This window comes from Bombus fervidus, chromosome 15, assembly GCF_041682495.2.
Source record: "Bombus fervidus isolate BK054 chromosome 15, iyBomFerv1, whole genome shotgun sequence".
NCBI classification, from domain to species: Eukaryota; Metazoa; Arthropoda; class Insecta; order Hymenoptera; family Apidae; genus Bombus; species Bombus fervidus.
The window spans coordinates 8,454,682-8,481,625 of record NC_091531.1 but is presented as its reverse complement, the minus strand read 5'-3'; the positions used below and the strand labels follow the sequence as shown (position 1 = coordinate 8,481,625).

General features: G+C 37.9%; 1 protein-coding gene across 6 annotated transcripts in view; it reads right to left on the bottom strand.

Moving 5' to 3' along the window:
- Window positions 1–26,944, bottom strand: part of Ecr (ecdysone receptor) — a 198,716-nt gene that overhangs the window by 82,547 nt on the left and 89,225 nt on the right. Inside the window, exon 1 of one of the 6 annotated variants that reach the window (XM_072017723.1) lies at window positions 605–623. The exons of the other annotated variants lie outside the window; for them this stretch is intronic. The gene's annotated coding sequence lies outside the window, so the exon portion shown is untranslated. Of the gene's footprint in view, window positions 1–604; window positions 624–26,944 lie in introns of those variants that run through there. 6 annotated transcript variants of the gene reach the window in all.

Below are 26,944 nucleotides of genomic sequence, written 5' to 3'. Positions count from 1 at the left end.
GCAAAGTTTAATTAAAGTTAAGTCAATTAGTAAAATTCTACAGAAATAAATTTTCACTCGACTTAATTTCGAAATAAATCGATGAATCATCATCGAGGGGAATTATTTATCCACAGATCGATAGAAAAATAGCGGGAAATTTAAAAATATTAATGAAAAATGTAGCTTCGCTTTTTAAATCACATTTTTAAGATAACAGTTTGAAACTTTTAAAATACAAGGACGACGATATGGCAAGTGGTTTAAATGTCTCAAGTGAGAGAATAAGAGGGTCGGGATGCATCTGACAGGGCAGACGGTTGTTCAACGCGGCAGAGTCACGTGGAAATTGAGCAATTGAGAAAGAAGAGGATTACGACAACGCACAAGTTGCGTCCCGGAGACACGTCGCTTGAAACAATGCAATTGTAAATTGATAGGATGCTCTGTGTCGGTAGTAGGACGCCTTTTTATCAAGTAACGACGAGTGAAAGTCGCTGCTGATCACGTGGACAAATCGCTTTTTACAATTCGCCCGTAAAAACGGTTAAAACTGCAATAAATTGCTGTAATCACATTGTGCCAAGCAAAATATTCTATATAATTCGAAATGAAAGACTATTACCTCTGGTTTATTTAATTTCAAGAAGCTTTCAACTTGAAAATTCACTGTAACACACCTTTCTTTCAAAAAAAAAAAAAAAAAAAAAAAAAAGAAAAAAGGAAGATTCTTGTTTGGTATTCGAAAATATCACTATAACGCGTTCAAATCACTTGAAACTATCACAAATCACGAATCTTCACTGTAAAAATAACTTCAAACTACCAGAAACCAATATTTTCAAAATTGCATTAAAAACACAATTTTTCTTTGGAATAAATATATGAAATTCTTGCGGAAGCTTTTTATCTTGAAATGGAAACAATTATTTGTACGAGTAGCAGAGAAGAGAAGTTTATTTCTATTTTGGAGAAATTAATTCCATTCGGTTGCACACTTCACTGGGAACAATAACAGCGACGAAACTATAGAACCACCGTAGCGATTTTTAAAAAGCAACTCTTCAATCTGAATCGCACTTCACCCACCGAGGCTTAACAGCAAGAAAAACTCGACAAAAGCACGGTAACAATTAACAAACGTAGATTTTCCAACTTCGATAAATCGTATGTACCGCGACGAACGCATTTAGCGCTCGCTGCGCCATCTAGGCTGTCCCAAACAGCGTGGAAACGAAACTAAAACGCGGCGGGAATCCCCAAATGCGAAAACCAGCGGACAGGAACGTTGGCGAATCGACGTGGAACGAGCGTTTCGGGGAGACGAGTCGTATGGTGCGACGCAGTTGCCCAAACCGTCCCCACCATGGCGATCCATAGGCCTTGAAACGATGACCAATGGCGAGACAAGGCAGAACGATTGGGTCTGCGACTTTCTACGCAACTCCGGCCTGGCTGGCCCCAAAAAGACAACTGAGAATTCCGATTGCGACCAGGTCTGCCCTCTCGGCTCCCCTCTAACCTCTTTTGTTTACCTGTCGTTTCCCTACCACCTTCTCGCTCTCGCAGCTCCATAACGGGCCTCTTACCTTTACTGGTATTCCATTTGTACATTTCGAATATACGTTACGACATTTTTCACATCTCAGTTTTTACTTTTGTAGTTGAGATTCTTCTAATTTTGGACCAGGAGGCTCCTCAAGAATTTCAATGTATTTTTTAGAAATACAAAATGTTTTTTTTTTTTTTTTTTTTAGAGACGTTTTAAAGGTTATTTTCTGGTTGTAATTATTTTTATGGAAAATCCAGTTTGTTGGTACTCCGTTTGGATTCTGACGTATTTGGAGTTTGTCGAGGATTGGTACGAACGACAGATCATGGTTCCTGTATCCTAGGCCTGATCTATCGGGCAGTACATCGGTCGTGTCAGTGCAGTCGAGACCGTGTACCCGAAAACAACGATTTATTAATCACCGTTGTCATCTGGAACACGCACGGCCGACTTCTGACAATAGCAGCCTGGTAGGCCGTGTGTCACCAGCAGAACGACCAAGCTTGCTCTGCACGTCGTTGCGGCACGACTAATCGATTATTAAAGTCGGACATGGCGCATCGGCGATGACACTCGCAGCGATCCTAATATTTGGACGCGGTTCAATTACTAAATCAGCTTCGACGGCGAGATCCTCGCTAATTAACGGGGGTAACGTCAGTGATTCGGTCGAAAACTCCGCTTTAGTTGAGAATTCATGAAAAATTGTTGGCAAGTAAAAACTTTAACATTACCCCAAAGAATAAATTAAAAATACAAATTCAAAAAATAAATGAATAAAAGGAGCAACATTTAAAAAAAAAAAAAAAAAATGATTCAAAGATTGCATCGGATCAACAACTGCTCACAGACAAAATAAAAAAGGTCTTAAATCCGGTTTGCAAAGTGTGAGAAGACTCCGCATGTAGTATGCAAATTGGACGGATCTCTGTGAGCAGGTTTGGCGGGGCAGGCTCGGCACGAGAGCTAGGAAGTTCAGAAAGTGCGACGAAAATCGTACGAGTAGTTGTGCAGCTAGTAAAATATCGATCCAATCACAGTGTACGCCCCTTTGCCCCTGTCCCTGGCGCTTAACTCATGGGGATTCTGGGTAGGGGGACAGCCTAACCTTCGACACTAACCCTGACCCACCCCACTATGGTCGCTCGCCAATTCCTACCTTCCTTTCGCCACACTCTCGCATTTCTCTATCCCTTCTTTAGATCCTACGTTTTGACGTTTCCATTTGATTCTCGGAAACGTTCATTTTTTAGGGAATTATTTTTTCAGTCCGATTGGCACTGATGACGAGAACAATGACTTGCATCGGGACAATTGACGATCCTTCGTACGCAATAGCATTTTCTAAATGATATTCGTTCAAGCGATATACCAACCTCATCCTGATCGTAGAATTTCTTTCTCGCTATAAACCAAGTCAGCCTGGTGCGGTATTCAATTTCCAATAATTGCGGCTGAAGAGAGCCGGGTCCCTTTTTCTAGCGGTACTGTTTCGTTTGCAACGTAAAAGCTGGTGAGAAACACATCGGCGTCGTCGGTATCGAAACACGTCCGGATATTATTACGGATATTGAATTCATGTCGGAGGCTTGGACGTGCGCGTCGAATCGCAAATTGAATGCGCGGTTGAATCGCGCCTGCACGACGGCAACCGGGAACAGCGTTGCGCCACGCGAAATAGTATATCAACAGGTAGCCCCTCGCGGTTTTTGTCGTATTAATGCTGTTAAATCGAGCAAAATCCTAGCTCCGGTTCAGAAATGTTGACGTGAATGGTGGCTTTCCTATGAAGGACGGTAAATCGATGATATAATCAGTTACGAAGGTGATCGAAGCTACAGTGGCTCACGAAAACGCTTTTCACAGTGAAGTTTAAGAGAAAATGACAAGAAATTCCGAGACGATAAATAAGAACATTGTAAGACAAAAATCAATGTTTCGTAATATATTAAATATATTCTTTAAATATGTTTCAAAGATTTGGCAAAAATTTTTACTACGTTAAAATATAGTATTTGTATTTTTCATACTAAGAAGTTTACAGAATCCATTTGATTTAGAAAGAAAAGTGCAATTTTTATTATTTGAATTTATTAAAATAACAATCAGAATGGGTTGCAAGCATAACAAGCAGAATAGGATTTAAGATAGAAAAATGACGCTGACATAAGTATAATAATAAAATGGGGATAAATGTGAGCAGGGCGAGTGGTCGAATTTTTTCATAAAATTTTCAGTAATTCGTGCGTGCGTTCAACGAATAGAGGCAACAACGTGTGTCCGGATTAATTTGAATTAATCAGCGCCGAGTTCGCATGGAATCATGAAGCTTGTTTTAATTTAGAACAGAGGTACGTGAGGTCTAATTATACGATTCATTTGGACGGAATTAAAAATCTTGGCTTGCACGAAATCTTTCATTCTAGTCAAAATTACTACGTTTATTGTGCATCAACTGGGGATTCTATAAAATTGAAGAAATTATTCCAAAATTGGTAAAGAAGAAGCAACATTGCTAAGTAGGTCGAGACATTCGTGATCAGACATCCTTAACGCTGCAGTCTCTGACGACCCGTCTAGGGTCGCACGCAGGAATTTTATATTCTGTCTCAACGAAACCATTTAATAACTATTTTTATCGTAAATGTTATTTTTATTTAGAAGTAGAACCACTGGTCTTCAATTTTTTCTGGAATATGGATTTTCTCTGGGTTATTGCCGAGGGTTCAAAGGTAGATTTCGCTTCCATGGCGAGTAAGAGACACGGATGCGATCCCCCTCCTGCATCCTCTAGTAGCTCGTGGAAGGTTCATGGCTCGTCTGGATGAGGGGGATTGCAGGGTGGAGGGATTTATTGCTCAGAGGTCGCAGCCGGGATCCGCATCCTAGAGCTAGGCTAGGCATTGACCTAGATGTCCTGTTTGCGTATCTAACGTCATTTTCTTTCGTTTTCCTCTCGTCCCACCCTGTCTGCACACATTTATTCTCATCCCTTGTACCACTTTTTATACACTATACCTCCTATACCGATTTTTGTCAATTTTGGAGTATAGAATTTTTAATTTAATTATTCCAAAATTTTAAGATTTAATATTGGAATTACAAGAGTCCAAATGAACAATTTTTTATATTTTATATATTATTTTTCCTTTTTTTGTTCATATGTTAGAGGAGCGAAGGTTCTGCATGTGATTCTAATTCGATGGGCTGAGACTGTAGAGTTAAGGACGTCTGACGCAAACGTCTGAATCTACTTAGAAATCATACATCTCTCACGTTTGTAGAATGCACGTTAAAACTCATTTGCATTAAATTAACTAATATTCCATTTGAATAACCGAAACACATAGTCAAAACTCCCAACTAATCACAGAACCATCCATGGATCAATACGAAGATCAGGAATCTTACCGTATGAAAACCTTGCCTGTACACGAGGAAGTTTCAACGTCATGAAAAGAGAGAAGAGGAAAGGTTGATGGAAGAGAGCCAGCCCAGGGCCAGAATCTGCAGTTGAACGACAAGTTAGGAAGAGGCACACAGGACTGCAGGGATACAGTCAGCGAACGAGGATGGAGAAAGCGAGGAGAGGACATCTAGGTCAATGCCTGTCCTCGCTCCAGGGTTCGTATCCCGGCTACAACATCCGATCAACACCACCCTACAACCCTCTTTGCGTCGAGACTCTCTCTCCCAACCATCGCGCCTCCCAGCGGCGTGTGGCGTATCTCGGAAAGACGCCATAGTTGGATCTCTATAGGGTGAGGCGGAAATTGTGCTGAGATTAAAAGGACCCGGGCAATCTTTCTGCGAGATGAAACTCTTTGACGAACTTTGGGGTAAATGTTCGGGTTTAAAGCGACGATTTATATTTTTCAGATGGTAAAAAGTATAGCTGTTATTGGGGAACGTAGGGAGGAGGAATGTATCAAGATTGTTTGATATACGAAAAATATGAGGTTAGAAAATTTCACTTAGAAAATTTATTGAAATTTTCGTAGGAACTGCCTGCAGACTTCTAAATATTCCTAGGGATATTGAATATATCCCCAGAAACTTCATAAGGACTTGGAAACCTCTTTAGGGATTTTTCACGAACCTCAAAATCTTCTAGGGACTTCTTGTTAGGCACTTCAAATTCTCATACAAAATCTATCAAAAAGTTTTTATAATTCTAAACGAACCTATTAAAATTTCAAACAAAATTGAAATTCTCAATTAGGAATTTTGTAAAAATCCGCTCGATTCGGCTATTAAAAAACAATATCCGAAATCGAAACACACATTCGCATGAGAATCAGAGATTCGAATTAATCCCCTTTATAATCACCCTGCGAGTTTCGCCCCACCCAGTATACGCGTCTGCCTAGGCTTCCTCCTCTCGTGTCTCACTCTCTCCTGGTAACTAGGCCATCAGATCGATCCTGCAGCGGCACCAACACCGCTGCAAGCACTGCCACCACCACAGCAGCGCGTCGTCTCAAGTTTCTCCGAGTTGGTCTGGGTTAGGTCTGGGTTAGATCCTCTTCGAGGCCACTCCAGACTTCGGATTCTGGCCGCAGAGGGCCGAGAAAAGATTTTACCGCCTGGTAGAACGTGTTCCTTTGGTCACGTGCATCTTGCATAAAGTTAGAACTCGTGATTCTGCTGAACCAACTTCTCAGTTTGTAGGCTTTATACGTTGGTAGCACTCGTTAACACCTCGATGGGTCGAATGGAAGTGGAAGCGGAGGAAAATGGATGGTACTTAAGAAAATCGTCCGACTCGATGGTTCGTGTAGCTTTGACGAATTTTTAATTTCAGGCCAAGTCCTTGTCTCGATATTCAACTTTGTCGATATAGCAAAAGATCGTGAAATCGCAATGAATCGTCGACCGTGATTAAATTTTAGATATGAGAATCCCAAACAAGGCTATTTTTATCGTGGGAACCTTCTAATGTTCCTAGACTTTTCCTCTATAGATCTAGTAACTTTATAGTAATAATCGTTACATGGAAACGTGAAAGCGAATTCTAACGTGAAAGAAATGACGAGTCCATTTAATTGGAACAGCCAATACGAAACACAGCGAAGAACAGTGGCCGATCTGACCTGGATGCAAGATTCATCGGCGATCATGCTCGCTGCCAGGCCAGTTAATTTTTCCACTGCATCCAGCAAAGAAACCGATGATCCTGACTATCGTTGACCCCGATCCCAACATCGAGGCCGCGATTATCGCGTCGAGCCACCGATATCAGGCCTTTTCGTTCACGTTACGACAGCCATTACGTAATCGTTACACCGGCTAGACGTTTGAAAGGAGCTTCTGTTTAGTTTTGAATCATCAGCTGCGTGATTTAAACTCTGTTCAGTTAATTACGCGTCAGGTTGAAGGAATTTGCTTCTGTTTGATTAAACATGGAATAATTTATAGGAATTTTGTCGACCTAACCTAAAATTTTACATTTGCTTTTCATATGTTTTTAAATGAATCTTTAAACGACGATGACATTTAAAAATAGATGAATTTTAATCGGAGAATAAAAGTGTTTTGCGTTTAGAATGATCTTTAATTAAAATATACAAAAATTGTATAAGATTATTGTAATTTATTGGAAGTCTGTAACGCACTATATGCATCATAGTTACAACGTCCATTTTCAATTGGAGAAAATGAACAAAAATTAGGGAAAGGGAAAGGTCTTGTAAAATGTAAAATTCATATTGCTTTATTTATAGGGGATTATTAATTACGACAGTATGCGATAGTTTCCAATACTTTTAAAAACTTTCTTTCCCATAATTCTTCTTATTGATATTAAATTATCCTGCGAACGATTAGTGTCCTTGTTCTAATCCGAGATAGATATAAGTAGAGCCTAACTGCTATTTTCCCATTTGCTGTTGATATCAAGAATGCTTTTCCAAGATACACTTTCGAACGGTCGATAAGGATCGACATTGATCCAAATGAGCGGCCTGATGTTTGCACAATCCAGGCTAAACGTGTTCGCTGTCTGCTGACCCGCAAGTAGGTCGCGGCAGCCTCCATCTGAAAGTTCATGGTCCATCGCAAGAAGAAAACACTGTGGTTAACCTCTTGTTATTACTCTAACCCTTTATACTATCGATATAATGCACGAAAAATTGTCCAGAAAATATTTTTTCTATATTTACGTGTGCTTCATAGTCAACAGATTATTGGTGGACTGATATTTTTAAAAAGTTAGTAGTTATCAGACAGACAATTGATATATTACTAATTAATAGACTGATATTTATAAAATTAGCAATAACTGGGTTATTATTAGCGAAATTAATATTTGGGAACTTGGTAGGTGAAAAATTCACAAGTGGTGGACACTGCCTGCACTGAAAATTCTCAAATTATACTAATTGCCTGATTTGTTTCAAAATGCTAATGAAAATGAACGTCGCTGGTATTAGAAGAGAAGAAAAATTGCAATATTTGGTAACGTATCCTTTGAAAACCGTAAGTTGTTATGTCAAGAGATGAGATGGAATGGAACGACATTCTCAAACATCCATCAACTTTAACGAACCAAGGAAGAATTCGTTCCCTCGCATCGGCCAATTAGAATAATCATTAAAAACGAATGCACATGTTAACCAGAGAAAATATCGGCGCGAGAACGGCGAACTAGCTGGGAATGCGGCGAAAAATTTCAATTGAATGGAAAATATGTTTTTAGAGAGGCCTGTTTTCCATTCGGAATCAAGTCCAACGCTCTTCTTCCTTAATTAACGTTCGAATTGAAATCGGGAACGAGGTGAACGTGGGAGAGCAGGAATTATAGAAAATTCTCTTCTTAAACTTGTAGATTATCCGATTTTTCATCTTTATTAATTATAGTAATAACTAGAATTTCTTTAAGCTAATTGTTAGTGGTGAATTAACGTTATTATACACGGGATTTGATTTTTATTCTAGATAAATAATGACTTTCTATGGCAAAAGTGTTTTATACCGAGCAAGGTTATTAGAATTGACCATGTTCTTCAATCTGGCATTTCATATAAACGTCGTTATCGGTTTATTGAATTGCCAGAGAAACTTGGTCTTGGTTGCATGATTCGAGAATCGCTTGGACTGGAAATATTTAAATTAAAAGATTGCGATTAAAAGCCCCTTAAAAAATATTTTACCAGAATTTAGGATCACGCCGAACAGAGATCCAAATTTGCTGATGTAGTGTTTGCAAAACGCCCGAAGCAATTTTAATCAAATTTTGATTTAATATTCTACTCATAATGCTCAATAAATTGCACATACAGTTTATTACTGAAGTTTTTAGAAAAGAAATTAAACGATAAATAAATGATAGCTCTACAGCTAGCGAATGGCAGTGGCTCTGAAAAAGTTGGAGGAATAAAGTAAGATGAGCGAAGATCGTGATTTCGTGGCAAGGGAGTTGCAGAAAGGGAGGGAAAGACTTTAAGCGGAAACTGCTGAGCCACGTTCCTGCGGTACATTGGCTAGAAGACTCGCAACATGCTCTGCTGACTCGGAATCTTTACTTTGTCTCTGGGCGAATCTCTCGAGCAAAGTCAGCCTGTAACACGGTTTCTCTTCAACGCCAGAGAGCTTCGATCGATGCTCCGTGAATGGAACCCGGCGAATGTTCCCGGCAAACTGCGTGCAATCCCTAACTTCCCTATTTTCATCCCTCACGACCACCTTTTTTTCATATAACGATTCGAAGAAAGGGCCATTGGAGGTAGAAATTGCAGAAAAGAATCTTAATTAATTTTGTTTGTAATTTTTTCCGGTCGATTTTTGTGGCTGCACTTTTTTTCTTTTTTTTAGGCGACCTTGTGAAAGTTTGCTAATATTTTTTCATTAGTATTTCTTCCCCTATCTAGTAGTTTTATGAAGTTTGAAGTGCATATTTATATGTATTTTAAATAAACATTGCTTTATTATGAATTTTATATCCTTTTACGTTCTTTATATTTTTTATAACATTTCCCTCCAAACCTAACCCCAATAAGCACGTGACTACATATATCACGTCACAATCGATCACAGCTGGTCATTAAAGCCAAAAATCTCCTAGAACGACCAACTTCAGACAGCAGATTCCCCTTATCCGCCATATTACTTCAATTTCTAACCTCTCGATCATATTTCAATTTTATCATCTACTTTGACAATCAAAAAAACTCTCGAAAGAAGAAAAGATTAACGGAGAAGACAAACTGAAAAGCACGTACATATAAAAATTCATAAACAAGAATTTATACAGCGTAATAAGGGTTTAAATCGATAAAGAGCGACCATTATTAGCATGATGGTTAGGTTAGAAATAATTTCCATGGATTTTCGCGTGGGAGAGAATGACTGGGAGCGAATTTCCCGTGTAGAAAATCGACGAGAACCAGCCATGGGAGTGTTGCCGCTCACTCGAGGCGAGAGGAAGGGGCCGAGGGATCGATTTCTCGGTTTATTCCGCGGCTGCACGGGGGTGCATGCGCGTTGCAAGTAGGGCAGAGGCGACGCCGACTACGACGCCATCGTCGAACGCGTCCGCCGCAACGAAAATGCGAGTGGGAACGTGTGAACGAAAAATCCCCACGAATGCTTACGAATTTTTCGATGACTATGGCGCGATCAACCCCTTAAGTTGTAGATTTTTTTACGCAATTTAATAAAAAAGTAGTCGTATTTTAACGACAGGGGTTGTGAAGTCTTGGATGACTATGGGAACCAAAGGAAAAATTTACGATATGGTATTAGAAACTTGGAGGGAACATGTTTGCAGAAATTCATCTTAGATTATGTTTGTTTATAAGAATAAACGGATCTTCAACATCTTTTGTAAAAAGGCACGGGGAATTAAAAATTTGGAAAGAATAAAATATGCAAGTTACGTACACTAGAAATAGAATTTGAAAACTTCTTGTCACACAATATATTTAGAAAACGCAAAGAGGAAGATTGTCTACGGACAAAGCGAACGGAAGTAGCAGGAGCAAGGAAGATGGACCAAAAAGCGCAGATCATTAAGACATAAAATTCTGGTTGAAAGGAAAACCGGTAGCGGACAAAAGACGTTGGCAAAGAAAGGAGATGAAAGACAAGTTGCCAGGGTAGTAGAATTAGTAGAAGAAGGAGAAAAGGTGAGAAAAGCTGTAGAACGAGAGTCAATGGAACGCAAAAGCAAAGTACAGCACGTGGAACAACATCAAACGCGAAGAAAGGAGAACGAAAACAAGAGAACATAAAGTAAAGAGACGAGGAAAGTCGGATTCAAAGTTCGATTACTAAATATGCAGACAAAATGTGGATTAATCTATCTCAATATGATAATAACAACATAATATATTTTGCTCTCAATACAGTAATGACGATAATTCGCAGAATTAATAATAAATACACAATTTAAGCTTTTTCGTTAGTTAAATAGAATATTATTTGTTTCAAATAAAATATTATTTGGCTCATGAACACCTAAAAGAAACTAAAGGAATTTTGTCAAGAAGAAAGTATAGTCATGAAGAACGCACGTATGGAAGAAAGCGTCGAAAGAAGCGTGGATCCGGCAAAAACGCCGATAGAGGCGCTGCAGTCGAAAGAGGAAGCAAACAGTCGACGGAAAACGGAAGGAAGAACGGAGATAAACGGCCACTCTCTCTGTCAATGCACCACACACATATCGACCTAGTTCATAGAACAAGGCTGAATGCCAAGTCACACGAACGCGTGACGTGACGGGGGACCAAAGGAGGGAAGGGAATTTGATTGGAATTGCTGCGTTCATGAGCTTGAGATAAGAACGAACATGCGAGATTTAGTTGTCATTTTCTGTTATTGGTATACGCAAGATTCGATGTATATGCCGGGAAATTCGCGATTCGTTGCTTCTCAAACGTTACATAGGGTGTTCTCAAAGAATATAGCTACTTGTCTTTTGATATACATGGCTGACTCAACATCACCGTGGTGCAAGCTAAGATATTTTGAGAATTTGAATTTAGTAATATGTGTTTCGATTACTAAGAGTATCATCGTTTAGTTTCATCGTTAACCGTTATATCTCTATCCTTTATATCGTATACTTTAATAAAGTAAAGATAACATAATAATAAGAAGAAAGAATTTAAAATCCAATGGAGATCGCGCAACGGTTAATTTGGCGGGAAATTCGAATTCAATGTTAAAGATTTGTCGACCCGCGAAAAGTTCCATTCTTGTACGAGCGACTCTATCGGGTCACGCGCTAATAATAGGGCCCTTGATATTAAAATAACTCGGGGTCGCGACATCGTTGGTCCACTCGTAGATCACGGTCAAGGACACTCGTTAGCATTTTAAGAGAATCCCTGCTCTCGCTGTTTGATCTCAACGGTTCTCCGATAACAATTAAACTCATATTTTCATTCATTCTAACCTTTAAAAATCTCTTTGACGAACTTTTATGCGAGACTGGATTTTACATTCTAACGCATTTTGTTCACAATAAGATATTGAGCATCTTTTCTTAATTTCTAACCTAGAAATGAAATTCAATCTTCCCCGTTAGTAAACCTATCGTTCGCCAACTTTTTATTTCTTAATAAAAATTGGTCAAAATATTTTGGAACAACGATTCGACGATAAAGAACGAACTTCTCCTTCGCGTCTCCTTATCACGCCGAACTGATAACGCGTATCGTTCGATGTCTTTCGATCGATACGAAACCTCTCGAAGACCCTTGAACTTGAGAGAAGGCCTTGAACCGCGATCATGGATTCGAAAGACCTCTGTAAATTCGTGCAATAAATCGCAACGATCGATTCGATAGAACAAGTTCAAGAATCGATTCGTTCGCCAATCCGTATCGAATTTCTCGGCCGAAGGAACGCGGGACGGCCGCCAGCTTCGTTATAGCGAATCGAGAACTGCAACTGGGTCTCCGCGTCTTGAAATAGCGTGTGTATCATCCAGCTTCCGACGTAAACGCGAAGAGCTACTTCCTTAGTTCGTATCTCCCGCGAAATTACCGAAAATTCATGGCGGATAATTTAAAAATATCAATATAATTAAATATTAACCTTAATAAGTATTATTGTTAAATATAATTCGCAAATATTCTTGTTACTAAATATTATCATGATATTTAGTTTCGAAATTTGTATCAGAAACCTAACTTTGAAACAAACTATGGATTTTTTATGTACATTATACAAATATCAAGACTGATTTATCGGTGCAATTATGCACTTACTATATTAAAGAAAAACCTAACCTCGCTTCCAACTTCAAAATTCACTTTTAAAACTTCTCCTAACATAATATAGTTTCTTGCTTTTACAGCTTATTTGTCATTTTATTATTACACAAAATCTGTATGCATAATCCAGATAACCTATATGCTAAATGGAGCGTAACTTTGAAAACACCTGTATCTTCGTAACGAAAGTTTGTTTATCAAACGAAAGGCGAAATACTTCCGCGAAATTCATGATACGCCGGTTGCGAACTGGCTTCCTCGGTTAAATAATGAGAATTAATTTACGAGGCGAAAAGGCATCGGATCTCTGCACTCGCGGAATTGGTTACGCGACTGAAAATAGCGCGTGTTCCAAAAACATTTAGAGTGGCTCTTCCTCGACGTTCTTTTCAATCATTGACACAAACCATTCTGTAAATGCATTACGAAAGAAAAGAAAAGCAGTTTGTTAAATTTATCCGTACCATTTAATTTCTTTTCTTAACCTTCTCAGGATCGAAACATTTTAGGTTATGTAAACCTATTTTTTTACAATTAGAATAGGTAGAAACATAATTTCGCAAATTGGATGACTTCTGTTTCGGAGATTAATTAGTATCGTAGAAAAAAAACGAGAAATTTCGAATATTTGAATATTCTCGAATTTTAATAATTATATAAATTATTATTAAATATGTAAAAATATATAAAGTAAAAGCTATCGTCGAAGATCGATATAAACATCGATAAACGTGTCTGAAATTACTCGTTAAGGTCAACATATCGCGGTGCTGGTAGCGCTGCTTAAAGAACAGCATGAACAAATGCAATTCCTATGCGCAGCTGCTCAAACAAGCCGCAGGTCTGCTTTCGAAACCATATGCAGTGTATGTGTAAAAAAAATTCAATGGCTATATTTAAAACGAGATGTTGAAGCTAGAGTTGGACTGAATGCCAATAATTATTTCGATCGTTAAAAATTTGTTTATTAAAAAAAAAAAAAAAATAGATATATTTATAGAGGACGAACGAGAATTCTGGCGTAAAAATTTGGTTATTGAAAGAACTGTTTTATTAAAAATTTCAGGCATTGAAAATTCAATAACTAACAATTTCAATTACTGAAAATCCGATTATTGAAAATTCAGTTATTAAAATAAATTGTGCTAGTATATCTTTATTAAGGATTTCTCTATTGATTAAAATATTTTATATGTCCTGAAATAAGATTTTCCCAAAAATAACCTAGAAATATTTCATCCATGAAACCACTGTCTTTGAAAGTCTCTGCTATTGTTTTTTTTTTTTTCTTACTATAGATTTATCTGATATGCAGTTTGATATTCGCGTGAGATAATCTAGTAAATTTTACCGCGTGAGAACATTTTCTAGTAATTAAACTCGGTAATACACGTAACAATTCCACTGCTTCAGTGAACTATTCTAGAGAATGTTCTTCGGGAAGCAGGGTTATTCGATACGTAATTGTCGTGCCTTCAGGAGGTATTCTAGGGAACTTTCGGTTTGATTACAATCGTCTAACACGCAATACCGGTTACAGACTAAAATAGATTCCCTGTGAATGGCTGTTTAACGAATCGATCATCGTAAAAATGAAAGGCAAAAAGTCTGTGTAACTGTTCCTCTGGAATTGATTATTTTTGACCGGTTCCCAGACAGCAAAGGCCAAGACTCGTTTCACCGTAAGCTCCCGTGAAATCGATAAATTGTGACCGACCGCTCGCAAATTCGCTTCTTTAATACGGCTTTGCTCTAACGAGCCCAATAACTCAGCCAGAGTATCGTCCATAGAGTTTGCAGTTCCATATAAAACCTTAAAAACAGATGGGAAACTTGCATTGTTAATATTGGCCGGCCTGTCATGGCCGCGACTTCAGGCCTCTAGATTGTCTGGTGAAAAATGCGGGAAGTCCCCAAGAAACTTGAATCTGACCATAAACTTTGATGGCCGAGTATTAATTGGTATTAATTGTAGCGTAAATATTGTACACAAATTTTATTACTCATAATGACTTTTAGTGGGGAAATATATAATAATAATCCAAATTTTTAATATAATGGAACATTCGATAATTGTAAATTATAAGTTTTATCGATAAAATTGGGCAACAGAAGTATCACGAATTAAATAATTCTCCATTAACAAAGAATATCTTGAAAAACCCTAGTCTTTAGGGTATTTTATCAGAATCACCGTACATTCTCTCAAGAATGATCATCTTAAAAGCATTATTATAATTCTACTTTAGGAAAGAATATTACTAGACAAATTTTTTTCAAATACAAATGATTCTATCTTTAAGAGAAAAAATTCCTTAGAGTACTTCACCTGAACGAAAAATTAGAGTATTTACGAGAAAAATTAAAACAATTGAATGAACGAAGTCGTGGAAGGATACTTGCGAGCAAGTCGATCGGCGAAAATTAGTTCATTAGTGTCGAACAAAGGCTCGAATGTGGTTGTTTAATCCGAACGAAATTGTGTCGAAGCGGCAATGCAGCGAGGTCAAGAGCCACGAATACGTTCACCAGGACCTCCTGCGGCGGAGGAGCCGCTACCTCTTCCTCTTTTCTGCTTCTTTCTCTTCTCGAACCCCTCCCTCCATCTTTCGTTCATTCTTTCCTTTTTTATGCGGCCGCACATGGCCGGACACAAGCGACCGTTTGTATACACTGTCGAGCACGTTGCTCGCCTCGGTATTTTTGCTCAGACTTGCGGAGAAATCACGACCGGTTCATCTTGAAATCACTTGCGAGCTTTTATTTTCTCTGGGTGATCGATAATTCAAAGAAATTATTAAAATGTTATGTTCTAGTAACTTTTTCAGTAATTGAAATTCCCTAGAAAAATGGCCTTACACGGTCTTATATATAACAGATCCAAAATATGAAATTTTTAAAAAATTTTTAATTATTCCAAAATTGTCTATCGTCGTTTGTCGATTCTCAAACACCTAAAGTTCTTCAAGATCCATCTTTACCTAGTCACTGCTGCAAATAACTATGGTGTTCATGGCTATTTAATTGGCAACACTTTCGACCGAAGAAAACAACCATATCGCGAATCTACGAGTGTCAAGCTCGGTCAGGCTCGATAGAACTGACATTAAGAATGCCAAATGATCGATTAAAGGCCACAGCCACGTCAAAGGTCTCGTTTCATCGCGCCTAATTGTGTTCCCCTTCGAGCCTGTTTGAAAGTGGACCGTCGATAAAGACGGGCAGAAATAACGATCGAGGAAGTGAGCTAACCAACCAAGCCAGGACAAAGGGAAAGTCCAGAAGAACCGGTGAATCTGCTGCTACAAACCAGAAGAAAAAGTATCGAGAACCACTACATTATACCCGCCATGTAGCTTCTATGGTTGTTTCGTTCTGGCAATTAAGAATGAGGAAAGAGGATTGTGACGCTGCGAACCAAAGAGTTTCCAGGGATTCTCGATAAATATCTCGTTCCTCTTCGCTGTTTTGGTAATTAAGCTGGGAACAAAGCTGATCATGCAAATGGGATTTCGATGTTCCAAGATGAAACACTCAAACTTCGTTTGATCTAACTTGGCTTAGATTACGTCTAAGTGTTTTAGGTTATGTCGAAGTTTGATGTTGGAAATATTTAGTATTATAAATCTTAATATGAAATACTAGCTCCCACTTATTATTTTACGTATGTGATACTTTTTAGGTTATGTGACATTTACAAAATGTCCTGTACGAAATAAAAGCTCGATATCTGAACTATTTGTATCTAGTTTTATTAAATCTTAAGATCGCGATTCCCTAAGAATGATCTTTTCATGGAACCTAACCTCAAAAGGGAAGTATCTAGGCAACGGTATACAGAATTACAATGGAAAAGAACTAGGAGGGGCCGAGTAATAGGAAAACGTTGAACAGTGCAGCGTTACGAAACAAGCCCGGAATAAACCAGCAAGAATCGTGGAAAAAAGAACGGAATGGGTGAGTAGTTCGCGTGGGCGCGTATAATGTTGCGAGTTTACTCGCGCCACTACGGCATACTACGACAGACCGGCAGGTTTATTGTGCCGGCGACAAACGTCGCAGAGCACATCAAACGCACGCATTACGCGTACTTGTTTACGCCATGTTTGGGCGGCCTTGTGTTCTTCAATCATTCTCTCTCCTTTCCTTTCTCTTATTTTTTCCTTCCTGTCACTTTCTATACCACTCTTTCTCCTTTCCTCAATTTATTAAAAAACAAAAAAAAAATATTTCGACCAATTTATTTTTGAGAGTAAAATGAAGTATTTTTTAATATTTTGATACTTTCATTCTTGACAAAACACATTAGTTATTCTAATACTTGAAAACAATACATGGAGTGGTTATTCGTTATTTATTTCCTTCAAAAGGAGGCAAAGAATTAGGAAAACCTGTACCTTCAAAATGGCCACTAACAAGCTTCTATTCGCAACTAAATTCCCAAAATTCTACTACTAACCTAACCTCGTCATCTGCATATCTCGGCTCAAAACTAAACAATAGCAAACTATTGTTCTTCTAACCGAAATTCCCCAAATCGTCCTTACAAAGCATCTCGTCAATCGACAATAAGGACCCAACAATTAATAGTGAAAGAGGCGTGTAAAAAAGCAAAGGGTCCACGGAGAATCAGCATAAAGTCAGGGATGAAAAAGGACCAGGCTGACTGGCAAAAAGGACGGTGAAGAAGAGAAGCAGGCTGGTCCTTTCGGCTCTCTCGCGACGCAAACAGAGGCGCGCCATGGTTTTGATCCCGTAGGAATGTTGTTGGCCGTGAGAGAAACGAGAACCAACCGGGAGAGATAAGAAAAATCAGCGAGAGACACCGGGAGAATCTGGCCTCCCTGGCGAAAGTAAGGAGGAGCCTTCGTAATCGGCCTTGAACCCAGCCAGGATCGCTGATCTCAGCCGTGAATGTAGATCCTGATAAAGGATGTGGGCGTTCGCTCGTGAAAAACGAACAGGACAAGACGTCACGCAGCTTCTCGGATTGCCGGCGTCGTTCTGGGAATCCCGAACCTGTATTCCGGCCGAATAGCATCGCCAGCGCCCTCTTTGTTGCCGACGACACGGGTCGCAGCGTTGGAATGATCGAACGTTTTCGTTTGTTCGAGTCGAGTGTCATTTGTGGCGGAAAGTCAAGCGTGAATGGGGCTTAATGCGTGGAAAGAGCGGTTCTCTTGTTGGAATGGCTTTCAGTGGTTGCGTTTTGGACTTTTATAACAAAAGCAGCAGATGGTAATTCTTGTTAAGTTGTAGGATTTATGGAATGATAAGGTTGAGTGTAAAAAGGGCTTAACGTATAAAAAGAGCTGTTTCTTTATTGGAATAATACCTTTCGTTGGTTTTGGTGGAAAAATTCATCCTCGCTGTGAGCAAGTGACGAGGAACCATTAAAAATTCAACTCGCTTAAAAAGGAACAAAGATTATTTAATTTAATTTAATAATTTCAAATTATTATTTTCTATTAGACTACACTATCCATCGGAAAGTAATAACCAATAAAAGTATTAACCTCAAAAAATATCATAACCTCCAATCGGTCCCTAAAAGAAAGAAAGGACGAAAAAGTATGAAACGAACAGCGAGAATTCAATTGAATTACGCGCGCAATTCAATTTTATTTTCGGGCTGAAAAACGTTCTCTGATTTCCAACACAGTTGCGTTATCAGTGCGTCCTGACGACCGACGTCCTCGACATCCTCCCCGTCCCATCCCCAGGCTGTCTGTGACGTAGCTTTTCTCCTTGGTTCTCACCGATGTCGTCCAACAATGCACTCTCTGCTCGGATATAACCTCGCCATTGTCCCCGTGGACAGTTTCAGACACGCGGGAACGAAAGAGGAGAGTCGGAGGAGGGAGGCTGCCACGATATCCCGATGAGATACAGAGTGTCTGCCTTGACTCCGCGCGAGCATAATGCGAACATTCAGACACGTTGTGGAACAACAAGCGAGTAATAGGCTCTCGCTTGTCTGGCTTTTTGCGACCCTATCTTTTCACTCTTGACCATGGTATTTGGTATCTTGGAATTTGGGGGAGCAATGCTACATTCGTGTCCTTTGAATTAGGTTATGTGTCCAAATTGAAAAATGTGAAACATTGAATGTAATTTGGAAAGACGAATTTTTCTGTCATCAAAATCCAAATTACAATTACAAATTAAGTTATGTATCCAAATTACATTCAATGTTTCACATTTTGCAATTTGGATACATAACCTAATTTCTAATTTTTCTGCAACCAAAATCCAAATTACAATTACAAATTAGGTTATGTATCCAAATTACATTCAATGTTTCACATTTTACAATTTGGATACATAACCTAATTTCTAATTTTTCTGTCACCAAAATCCAAATTACAATTACAAATTAGGTTATGTATTCAAATTACATTCAATGTTTTACATTTTGCAATTTAGATGACCTAATTTGTAATTGTAATTTGGATTTTGGTGACAGAAAAATAACAAATTAGATTATGTATCCAAATTGCAAAATGTGAAACACTGAATGTAATTTGAATACATAATCTAATTTGTAATTTTTCTGTCACCAAAATTCAAATTATAATTACAAATTAGGTTATGTATTCAAATTACATTCAATGTTTCACATTTTGCAATTTGGATACATAACCTAATTTGTTATTTTTCTGTCATCAAAATCCAAATTACAATTACAAATTAGGTTATGTATCTAAATCGCAAAATGTAAAACATTGAATGTAATTTGGATACATAACCTAATTTGTAATTGTAATTTTGATTTTGATGACAGAAAAATTCGTCTATGATCTTCATTGATTTGAATTTGGTAAAACATTCTATAATTTGATTAATTTATGGAGATTTACTCGTGAATATTCTATATTTAAATAGCTCGTCATTGGAATTTTATCTGTCATTTGAATAATCTGCGGTTAAATGTACTGTGATCTGATTAATCTGTACTAAGGAAATCTATGTTCTGAATATCTTATGACTCGATATTCTATGTTTGAATCATCTGTAATTTGATCAATCCTCAATTGAAAAGATCTATTCATAATTCCCCACTCTCCGATTTTCAAAATCATATTTTGTACAATTTTTCCACGCTATGACTCATGTATTTGTTTATATCCCGCCCACAAATAATTGTATAATCTCTTGTTGGCAAAATCACCATTCTCGAAATTCATGATGATTCTGTACGTCGCACGTGAAATGCAACGAAAATATTTAGTCTCGTTCAGTGGGGAAGAAGTCGAAGAGAAATTTGGCATGAGCCACGTTGTTCCATCACCATGTGACGTTGCCTCTGACAGATCTAAATTATGCATTGTTTGCCGAGCAGAATTGGTCAATTCGTTCTGCAGATGGTTGTATTTTGAGCTACCAGTCAGTGATGAATCTCGTAGCGAGTTTTATGGATTCTTCGAGGCAGCTTGATGGCTTCAGTCAGTCCTGTATTTCGTGCTCTGTTTACCATGATATTTATCTCGTTTGTAGTGAATTGGGCGTCCAACGAGGATATAATTTAATTTATTTATCCAGACAAATAGTAATTAATGAATACTGTTTAGAAGTTTAGATCAGTTTTCTTAATTATATACGTTGCATAATATTATAATAGTCATGGGGTATTCGAGCATAGACTATGCAAATCATAGATAGAATTCTCAGCTCATTAATCAACTTTTATAATTTATGAACGCACAACATTTCATCATAGATTACACAATGCACAGACTATTCAATCATCGACGATATAAATCACAGATTACTTAATCATAGAATAACAATTTCACACAGAATTAAAACATGCAAAATTCAATCAAAGAGTATAATATTTAACCGTGGATTACACGAATAATAGATTACTCAATTATAAATTATCCAACAAAAAATATAAATACTTTATCTTTGTAGAGAAAAATTAATGCATCAAATTGGAAGAGTTAATCGAGCAGTATTAAAGGCGGACCAAAGGCATTAACAGCGATTGAACCAAAGGTAAACCATACGCCCGATGTAAAATATCGAGCGAGTGCATTTCTCCTACCTATTATTCCCAGCAAGCTCGGCCTTGCACTATCTTTGCCAACTCTGACCATGCCTATTTATAGGGGAAGCTTTGAAAGTCGACGTTCAGGTCACGCCGGACTCTGAACGCCGAAATACACGCGCGACGAGTGCATTGGACAGTGTCGGGACTTCGCCCTCTTCGGGATCGACCACTGCCAACTGCATACTGACGTAACACCGTGAAAATGATATCAGGTGTTCGATCACATTCTATACTCTGTGGAGAAACTGTGACATCACTTGCTTTCCTGTGTTCGTGCTAAACCACGTTAAAATTGTATAGGTTAGTTTCGACTTAGGTTAGGTTAGGATTTCTTAGGTTAGGAAAGAAGCTTGTCAGAATTGAAAGCTTCGACGAATTTACAACTGGAAAGCCATAAATACGTCATCTAATGATCATCGTGGAAGCTTCGAGTTTCAAAGTAAATAGTTGCTTTGAAACTTCGCAGAATAGGATCGACTCGATTTCAACCTGTTGAGGCCTCACATTGTGATTGCGCAATCCATGTCGAAATTGGTGCACGCATCGACCGGATCTGCTAATGAAACCATCGACCTCGAAGATCACGTTAAGCCTGCTTATTTTCGTCTTTATCAACTGGACGTAACGTTTCATCGTTTCTGGCACGATCAAGTCACAGGCTCCAGCCCGAGACGTGCAATGATCCCTCGACGTTGGCACGGTATTCCTGGTCACGACAGTCGTTAACCAAGATTACGACACGCGATATCCTCCGTGCACACGTGTTACTAAAAGATCGACGTTCCTCCACCTGTATTCAATTTGGCACCGAGGCGTTTCTCAACGGTCATCTGGCGGAGATCGTTTTTAATCCTTTCGGTGGTCAGACTATTCTCGTTAGAGATGGTTAACGCTAGAATTCTAAGGACTTTATCTAATCTGCTAGCTTTTTTTAATGGTCATTTTGATGGAATATGTTTCCTATTAACATTTCCGGTAATTTATATTTAAAACGAAAATTATAAAACGCGCTCTGTCGATAAAGTGTTCGAGAATTGGTGCTTAAATAGGTAGATTTTTTTACATAAAAAGTATATACAATTTATACTCTAAAAACTTATCTTAATTAAATCCATCGAATAGCAATTAATATCCATAGAAATATACGATCTTTTCGGAGGAGGGAAAGTTGGCAGTTAATTAGTTTCTATTGAAATGTTCGATCTATTATGAGGACGTAAAAAATGAATAACCAATCAATTTATACAAAACTTTCAAAGGCTGCGGTAATTAACCAGCTTCGCTTAAAGTTTCACCATAGCGAATTAACATCAAATTATGGAGAAGTTACGATTTTAAAAGGCTACAACAAAAGGAATTTACTTTAATATCTTTCTTTACTTGCATTCTAACTTCAATTTGTCATTCGCGACAAATTTCAAAGGCTAAGTATCATTAAAATCTACTCAATTTATTTCTAGTATTTTCTCGTAACTGCCTAGGGAATTTATTTCGGAAGCTCGAGCCTGTGGTTCCCCCGGAACACAAGGCAAGATGGCGCCATATTTTACAGGCAATCAGGGGAACGCGTTATTTTCACATTGTCCGCCCGCAATTACGTCGATCGATAAATCATTCGCCGGGCTCCCTTCATAAATCAACGAACTGTCTCGAGACTGATCTTTAGCCTCTCTCTCTCTCACACTCTGCGTCTGTTATTTCGAGTGGCTCGTTTCCACGGTGCGACGCTTTCACTTTCATTTCCATTTTATTCCCCTCGACTCGTAAAGTCATTTTCTCCTTCTCCAACAAATTTCCCCCTTAATTTCGCTTCCCTCTCTCGAAATTTATCGTTGATTGAAGCTTCCAAAACGAACGATTTTAATCGATTAAAATTTGTTCTCGGATAATGGAATAAATGATTCCGGTATTTCGAAATTGCCAGTATTTTATCGTTGAGCGTAGATTAATCTAAGTGTAAAACGAAGTGGACGAAAAAATGAATCATCTGTAATGATAGGTTAAGTCGATTTCGACTATTCGTTTCGAGCTTAACGAGGGATTTTCAAGATCCACTCGAAAATCCCTTGTCAAATTTGTTCGTCAAAATCGACGTGAGAAGGTTGGTGTTTTATAAAAGTTATGTTTTTTGTTTACGACAAAGAACATAGAGAATATTTTCCAATGGTTCAATGTTTGACTAAAGAAATTTGAAATCTAAAATGTATTTTGTCTATGAACAGAATTAACACACGTAGATCGGTGTTGCGCAAAAATCTTTTTATTGAATTTTATTTCTTATCATCTATTCGGTATTTTTATTCAATTTAATTCCAATTTGCCGTTGGCATTTATTAGTAGGTTATTTAACGAATATAATCGAGCAGAGAGGTTATGAAATTCCTCGAACCTTTACAGAAAAGTAATTTGCCAAAAATATCGATTCTTGATATCCAATTAAAGAAACTAGATGATCTACCTTCATTTCAAAGAGACAGAAAAGACCAATTTTAAGTCCAATTTACAACGAATAAGAATAAACAGTCTCGAAAAATGAAATATTGTCGCAATATTTAAATAATAATTAACGATAAACGTAGACGAAATTTTTGTTACGTTTCTTCGCATAGAGATATATTAAAAATCGGAAATTGTTTGAATGAAACTGCACGGGAGAGGACAGAAACTTGACGAAGTGAAACTTATCAAAGCGAACAAACCGGGCCACGAGGAAAATGTCAGTTGAAGCCATGGCTGACGTAACGAGAGGTAAGGAACCATGTAATTACCGGTCCGTGTAAATGTCCGTGCAAGAAACGAGTGTGTTTGAGATTTACGCCTGGCGAATCGCGAACGATTGCCTTGGCCCGCATTCGACGTCCTCCAACGCACGTTCGATGCTTATCGACGCGTCGCCACTGTCGTCTCTGTCGATTAGAATATGGTTAGGATCTGTCACGTGATCTTGCCTTGTCACACGCTATAAAGTTCGTCTTCTCGTTAGATTTATTTGCTCGGAGCGAAAAATTCGAACCACGTACTTTGCAAGGATAAAACCGAAGCAATTTCTTAAGAGAAGAAAGTTCTATCTCTTTAAGCAACGATCAGAAATTTTAGACGAGGTTAGAAAGAAAAGAAAGATAGGTTAAGATCATATTCGGCATGAAATGTATTTTTTTGTCAAACTTATTATTAAAAAGCGGAAATTCCGGTGGGATGACTTTAAAGAATAAAATTTGCAACGTAAAATCCCAGCATAATTTAAAGAATAAATATAATATGCAAATAAATAAAGTTACCACAAGTATCACCAATGATAAAAATACGAATGAGACTGATATTCCTGTAAATTCGATTTTTCAACAAATTATCCACTCGAAGAAGCCTGTGATTCATCGAAATCGTCGAGATAAAATGAAGCAAAGGCCGAAGGAGAAGGAGGAGCAGAAGGAATACGGTGGAACTGAAACGTGAGATTCGAAATGCACCGTGACCTTTGAGGAGCAGGATTACGACGAACATTCTGGAGAACGTGGTCACGAACTTGGAGGGCGAGTATCGATCGCCGTGGCACGCGATGCACCTTTTCCTCTGGATCGCGATTCCTCGAGGAGCAAACACGTGGATCGTTGAAACCGGAGACCCACTTTCTAACCTATTAATTTCTTACCGGTCGAAGATACCATTGGATTTGATTTCTCCTTAATAAACACCAAAATAAATATATAATTCTTTTCTTTTCTCGCTCTTTTTTCCCTCTTTTGTCTCTGTTTAAAGAACAGGATTTCCCATTTTAAGTATAAATCTAACAATAAAAAAAAAAAAAAAAAAGTTGAAGAAGTGCTCGGTTTTAATTCTAACAGGAAATCGACAGAAGCTAGAAAAACGAGAAACAGGTTATCGTATTCGATAAAATTGAATTCTAGAGTAAAAAGAGTCAGAGAGAGAGAGAGAGCGAGAGAGAGAGAAATGTAACAATTAAAATTTATTGCAGAATAAAAAGAGGGTAGAGGATAAAATCGTCCGTTATCGACGGTGAAACGACACAATTTCTCCATTTTTGTTCACGGCGCGTGCAGAAATTACAATTGTAGAGAACCCTCGCAATTAGCCGATAGGGGATTTTCGGGACGAGGGTTTCATCCCCCCGAGGAAGCTCGCGACGCTGCTGGAGCGGAAGTGGTTGAAAAACGCTCTCCAAGGTGGGCTTGTTACCCGGCCCGATCGATAACACGGTCTCGCAGCCTCGATCCACTCGCGCTTTCGCGAGACGAAAGAGAAACAACGACCGGTTCTTCCCTATAGCGTATTGCATACTCTATGCCAGCAGGTTGCACCGATAAAGGAGCAACGATCCAAAAGATTGATTTGATCGATCGAGCCGAGATAAAATGGATAAAAGACAAGAATTTTATTTTTATTTTACATTTCATCTACATGAATGTTTTCTTTTTTTTTTTTTTTTAATAGAAATATTAATAATTTTGAAGTGATAAATTAAGCAAGCGAAAGCTGATAAGGGAGAATAGTTGTTTGAAAGAACAAGAGAAGAATAAGTTTCTCTTTCTATCTTGAATAATAATAATAATAATAATAATAATAATTGGATTGTGATGAAAATTTTGCTAATTGAAATGGCAATGATTTTACATTTGATATGCGCGTGTGTTCGTTGCGTAAGGACTGGAAAATTGAGAGTAGATTTTTGAATTTTAAATAATGAAATGTGGAATGGAAAATTTTTGTATTTTCAGAAACAGGCTACTCCATGATGAATACTTTATTTCATCATAAAATCGATTTGCATCGTATTTGATAATCATTGAATTCTCGCATTGTTGGCTAAAGTACTAAATTCGTACGGTGAATTAAAAATGAAGAATTACAGATAGATTTCCTACCTCGTGCATTTCTACGAAATGAAATTTTGTTAGAAGAATAATTCGCCCCTATTCACGATATTGCAGGTGCATATAAAATTTACAACGTCTGCAAATATTAATGCATTCGTGTGAATGTTTTATGGGAAGGAAGGAGGATTAGTAACATTAATAACATGGCAGCGTTAGCGTAGTGGTAACTAGTACGAAATCCGCGCGGAGACCTTCGAGTAATCGATAACCCTGGCCGATCGTATCGCGCCCACGCCAACTAACGTTGATGCAATAATTATACCGCAAAATAAATTACCAGCATTATCAAACGTGTTAATACGGTTACATAGTAACCACTTGCGCCGATATCGCAGTAAACCGAGCAATCGGTTCCAACTACGATATCAATTGTCCTAATAAAATATCAGTGTGATATCTTGAAAGCTATCAGAAATTGTTGGAGAAGTATCAACAAATCCAAACGAGTTAATAAATTTTAAAAAATTCCATTATACGTTAGAATCATATTTTTCAAGATATTGTGCAGTTAGCAAAAAGGTTTTAATAAATCAACGAACTGATTTAACGAAACTCTGTTGCTCTAATAAAATATTAGAGTATCTTGAAAGTTATTTGAAGAAGAACAGATGAATTAAAGGAAAAAAAAATATTTTTTTTAATAACTTTGTCAAAAATAAAATAATAACACGATAGCTATTAATAAAAAATTGTATTCACATGATAGAAGAGTTAATGGAAATATATATAGGAGAAGGTTCGTTATTCTCATAAATGAAGCAAGTAGATTGTGGCATTGCTCGTCAGACACAGTGGATCATGGAAAAAAGTAATTGCACCGTAAATTAACGGAACGTCTCTCTATCTCGGTATTGATAGTACGTATACAAACAAGTAGAACCGTATAATTCTCTAATAGAACTATTTAACCCTTACAAATTCAAAAACGATCCTCGTGAAACCCCAATCATAATCGTAATCATCGTTTGAGTCGAAGCCATTCGAACAACTTGGCTCTATCAACTGTAACCAAGCGACCAATAAAAGTAAATATAAAAAGAAGCACGAACGTAAGAAAGCCCGAGGAATATATCGGCGGAACATCGAATTGCCATAATCGAAGCGGTGATTTGGAATGAAAAAAGAATCTACCACCGAAACGATTGGAGAAACCTGTTCAGCATGGAGTCTGCGGTGAACTTGTTCGCTAGAGAGTAACTCGCGATTAGCGATGGGCTCAAGTACGTCGCGCGTAAATTTGAACATC